At 42.1% G+C, this 5,465-nt stretch overlaps 1 long non-coding RNA gene across 1 annotated transcript; it reads right to left on the reverse strand.

Moving 5' to 3' along the window:
- Window positions 1–4,396: 4,396 nt before the first annotated feature.
- Window positions 4,397–5,047, reverse strand: LOC123425211. Its single transcript, XR_006621798.1, has 4 exons — window positions 4,963–5,047; window positions 4,689–4,828; window positions 4,537–4,568; window positions 4,397–4,448 (listed from the first exon to the last, which is right to left on the reverse strand). It is a non-coding gene; the product is annotated as an uncharacterized LOC123425211 (long non-coding RNA).
- Between the last annotated feature and the right edge of the window lie 418 nt (window positions 5,048–5,465).

The following is a 5,465-nucleotide window of genomic DNA, read 5'->3' on the forward strand; positions in this document are numbered from 1 at the left end:
AAATACCAATATGCATACAACATGAGTACAATATAAATACCAACATGAATACAACGTGTACCTTTAGTACCTCTTGGCTTCGCGGGGGGTCGACCTCCTCTCACGAGGGGCGCTCCTTGCAGAGTAGAGAGCAACGCTCTCCGAAGAGGCGAGGCAGGAATAGAAGTACCCATTCCATCACCCACCGATGAAGAAGGAGCCGCGGAGTGCTTTCGACCCTTTCCCACCATCTTTCAGCATATGTCATGACAAAGAGTAAATGAAATTAGTACAACATAAATACCAACATGAGTAATAAAATGTATATAATTTAAGTGTATCATCGTCATAAATACCAACATGACTAATCAAAATTGAATACCTAACATGAACTCAAAATTTATATATAGTATAATAGTTGAATACCTGACATGAACTAATAACAATCTTGCTCGTCTATATATGCTTCGGGGTCAATAAATGCATCATGATCATCACTATCATCAATAAATGCATCATCATCATCACTATCACGAAGAACATGTGGAAGGCCACCATTATGTAATCGGTCAAGAAGTGACAGGTCATCCGCAGCAGTAACCTCTTCTTCTTCCAGCTCTTCCTGTTCGGGCTCAGGGGTTAAGATGGATTCACTATCGCTGTCTACTTCAATGTTCTGGGGTGAAGTAGAGCGGTTCTTGAAATGTTTCTTGGACATACGTGTTTCTTGGAAGAATTATCATTCATATGTGTCTCGGTTCATGTGAGGTTCGTAATCCTCTTCATTGAGGGTAGGTGGTCTAAAATGTGGTGGCACTTCATAAACGACATCCCAACCTTTGAGATTTGGATCAGTTTGGCAGGCCCACGGTAGATAGAAAACTTGTGTCGCCTGTTGAGCCGTAATATAGACATCGGGAACATCTAAGTGGGTGTTTTGGTTGATTTCTACTAGTCCTATATGTTCATGAGTCCTTCTAGTCTCCCTCGGATCAAACCAATAACATTTGAAGACTACGACGGTCGGTGGGTTTTCACCATAGAATAGAAGTTCATAAATTACTTCAACTCTTCCATAATAATCTCTGTCTCCTGCGCCGATAGCAAAGACAGAACAATTTGTAGTCTTTAGGTCGGGCATAGATAGCTCTTTGCCAAAGGTACGAAAGTAATACCCGTTGATGTTGTATTTGTCAAATGAACGGACCTTATAGTCAAAACCATTAGCGACTTGTCTCAACTCGGCGTCCATAGACTCTGCATCAGCCTACAAGTTTAATACAAAAGAATGGATGCATTAGCCGCAAATTAGACCAAGAAATCAAATGGGCCCTTAATGGTAATTAATTACCCTTTGTTTGAACCAAGAGATGAAACCGGGATAGTCGCCTCCATGCTTTGTGAGAAGCTCATACTCTTCGACGGAATCCTTTTCGATGACCGCTCCATCCGAGAATTCGGCAACGTATCGACTATATCAAATATCCGGGAATAAGAGTAGTTCAAAGCAGTTAGAAGTAGCGGAACAATAAATTACCGAGAACTTACTCGATGTACGGCCGCACTTTTGTTAGGTTGGTGAAGATATACAATGAAATGGTCCGCCATTCTTTGACATCCAACGATTTCCCTTTCGAAGCACCGGATGGTGCGAGCTTACCTTTGAATAGGCTGAGGTTGGATCGAACTTTTTTTCGATCGCCATCATTGTACCGAGGCTTCGGTTATGCAAATGATGATTTTAGGCTTCGTAGTGTGTTGTCACGAAGTTTGCCGCCTCCTCAGTAATGAATGCCTCGGCCATCGATGCTTCAATTCTACGTTTATTTTTACACTTAGCTCGAAGCGTCTTCTGCATCCTCTCAGTTGCGTAGCACCATCGATTTTGAACGGGCCCCCCATTCTTGCCTCGGTCGGGAGATGCAAAATCAAATGTTGCATTGGATTAAAGAAGCCCGGTGGAAAGATCTTTTCTAATTTGCAGATCAACTCCGGCGCCAACTCTTCCATTTCATCTAGCATGCCAGGTGATAGTTCTTTCGCACAAAGAGAACGGAAGAAATAGCTCAGCTCTGCCAGTACTAGCCATTCATCCTCAGGGATAAATCCACGCAACATCACCGGCATTACCCGCTCAATCCATATGTGCCAATCATGACTCTTGAGCCCAAATATTTTCAATTTCTCAAGACTCGCTCCCCTCTTTAGATTCGCAGCATACCCATCGGGGAACATCTACCACATTTTCACCCACAATAGCATTTCCCTCATAGCTGGCCTTTCAAGATTGAACCATGCCTTTGGCTTCGCTATGCTTTTCTTTCCTTTCCGTTGTCGCAAGTTTTGCAACGGTCTATCACATAGAGCCTCCAGGTCGATTCTAGCCTTAGGATTATCTTTTTACTTCCCCTCTATGCCGAACAATGTACCAAAAATGGCCTCCGCAATATTCTTTTCAGTGTGCATCACGTCAATGTTGTGTGGGCAAAGGAGGTCTTTGAAGTAAGGCAGATCCCATAAGCATGACTTGTGAGTCCAGGCGTGTTCCGTATTATACCCTTTGAAGTATCCTGGACGCAAAGGATTAGGCTCGAGAGCGTTTAATTGATCAAGGGTCTGTTGGCCTGTCAACGTAGCTGGTGGAGTGTTTTTGACAACTCTACCTTTAGTGAAATTATTCTTGTCTTTTCTCAATTTATGGTCAGGATCGAGGAATTGTCTATGCATGTCGAAGCAAGAATACTTGCGACCAGCCTGCAACCAACGGAACGGAAGAGCTGCCTTGCATGTGGTGCACGGGAACCTTCCATGCACACACCAGCCAGCGAATAGCGCAAACGCCGGATAATCATGCGTCGAGTACATGTACCACACATGCATTTTGAAATTTGTTTTGGTAGCCGCGTCATAGGTCTTGATCCCATTATCCCAGACTTCTTGCAACTCATCCTTAAGCGGTTGCATGTACACATTCATATTCTTCCCCGGATAGTTGGGCCCTGGAATTATCAACGTTAGGAAAATGTTCTTTCTTTTCATAATCTCTCCGGGTGGCAAATTTAGTGGAATGACAAATACAGGCCAACAACTGTATTGTGCTGCCGTCATACCATAAACATTGAACCCATCTGTGCTGATGGCAACTCTAGGTTGCCTTGGATCTTCCGATTTATCCTTATGTAATGCATCGAAGTGCCTCCACGCAAAACCATCTGAAGTGTGTACCATCATCTTGTTCCCATCCGCATCTAGTTCGGTTCTTTTGCCCAATTTGTGCCATGTCATCTGTCTGGCCGTCTCTTCGACCATGAAAAGACGTTGAAGTCTTGGTTCAATTGGTAGATACCGAAGAACACTAATGGGGATTTTGGTCTGATTCTTCTCACCCATGTCGTTGTCTACCACAATATACCTGGAAGAATTGCAAACGGGGCAATAGTTCAAGGCCACATACTCAAGCCTAAATAAGGCACATCCATTCTCACAGGCATGTATCTTCTCATAGGGCATCTTAAGTACACGGAGGATTTTCTCTAACTGGTACAGGTTTGCAGGCAGTACATGCCCTTTGGGTAGAAAGCATCCAAATATCATCATCATCGCGTCGTAGAATTCTCTGCCTAGGTTGAATTGAGCCTTCAGAGACATTACTTGCGCGATGGCATCCAGCTGACAAAGCTCAGTCTGCTCGTGGAGAGGACGTTTTGAAGACTCCAACATTTCATATAAGGCCTTTGCAGATTCCTCCATCTCATCGTCCGAATCCCGAGCATCATCAAAGTCTTGCCAGGACCACCACCAAAAGCTGTCCAGTATACAAATGGAAATTAGACCATTCGGATCTGAGTCAGTATTTCACGTGTACTCACAGAGAATAGTTCCTTGTAGAAAGAAAGCATGTTCATATTGCAATTGGACTATTACCGAACTAAAGAACCGCCATCCCCGGAGCCCCAATAGACTTCCTTAACTCAACGACATCTTCAGTTATCACCCCCTACAATTAGTTTTGGAATGAAAAGAGAACCATAAGCATGAAAATGGTTGCCACATTAAGATTATGGGGCCAGCTGACCAGACAGCATTTTTGCAAAACCACATTATAGTTATCAAATTTCATGAGATTAACACTAAACACAGTGTAAATTTATAGATAATTGTTTATTTGACCCACAGGGTTGCACCGCCAGTGAGCACAACATAAGCGAATCAGCTGACTGCAACTATACTTCAACCGCTCTCAGATCCAATTTTAATAATCCACTAATATTATGACTAAATCATGCCTAGTACTTCTTTTAGTTTCTAGGTTTGCACAAATCCACCAAAAAACCCTATACATTTGATTCCAGATTTCACTTTCAGCAGTTAAAAGAAAAGGCTCCAGTGTTTACCAGATCTTCTGTGATTATATTTATTTTACCAACAGCTTTGAAGAGCGCATCAAAAAAGGCATTCCTTGGTCCAGCCTACTGACAAAGAAAACGGGAGATAAGATCAGCATCAAAGATTTTGTGAAGAAAAGGAAACGGTATCATTCATGAAGTCAATGCTCACCCTCCAGCTTCCAAACATCGCTACTTCTGATCCTACATTGTCCAAGCGTAATCAATTAGCATAATGAACTCCATTTTTCCAAAAAAACAAATTTACTTATAGTATAATATTTATTATGCAGACAGGTAACCGCAGTGATGTTCTTAGCTTACCCGAAGGAACTGCCCAGAAACCAGCAAGCCCCCGGAAATGGTCAATACGGAACTCATCATACAAATCAAGGGCACGTTTAATCCTCTTTACCCACCATGCAAAGCCATCTGCTTCCATAGATTTCCAGTCATACAATGGGCTGCAAACATAGCAAGTTTAGCAAAGGAAACAGTATTTTCAACCTTTTCTCATGTCACATGGAGTGTAGGGTTACTGGAAACACAACACACAAGAACTAGGAAAAATCAAATTGACAGGAACTGAAGCGTCTACCTGTTCCATAACTGACCAGTTTCACTGAATGCATCAGGTGGAACACCACTAACAACTGTGGGGAAACCATTCTTGTCCTTTACAACCAGAGAACAATAAAAAAATAACAACTTCGAAATTTTAAATTCTTCATCAGTCTGAAATATTGAAAAGTTCAATTCTGTTTCATAGTGAAGTTCGTTGTAACAAGAGGATAAACTATCTACGATATGATCATAGAAATAAATATCTGAGTTACGAGTTTTGGTACGCAGTTAAGACAATGTGGAAATTGTTTCGCAGTTCATGCCACCTAGAACATCATAGTGTGATGATGTGTCTGAACGTCATAGCCACACACTATTTGGTATGGTGCATGCTATGATGTCTCTTATCGAATTACCACTATCGTTTATGGGTTAAGCATTAGAGACAACCGCATTCACTTTAAAAAGGGCACCACGTATTTCCGTTGAGATGACACCGTATAGACTGAGATTTAGAGCAATCTAAACTGTCATTTC

Source organism: Hordeum vulgare, chromosome 2H (assembly GCF_904849725.1).
Source record: "Hordeum vulgare subsp. vulgare chromosome 2H, MorexV3_pseudomolecules_assembly, whole genome shotgun sequence".
In the NCBI taxonomy this organism is placed as follows: Eukaryota; Viridiplantae; Streptophyta; class Magnoliopsida; order Poales; family Poaceae; genus Hordeum; species Hordeum vulgare.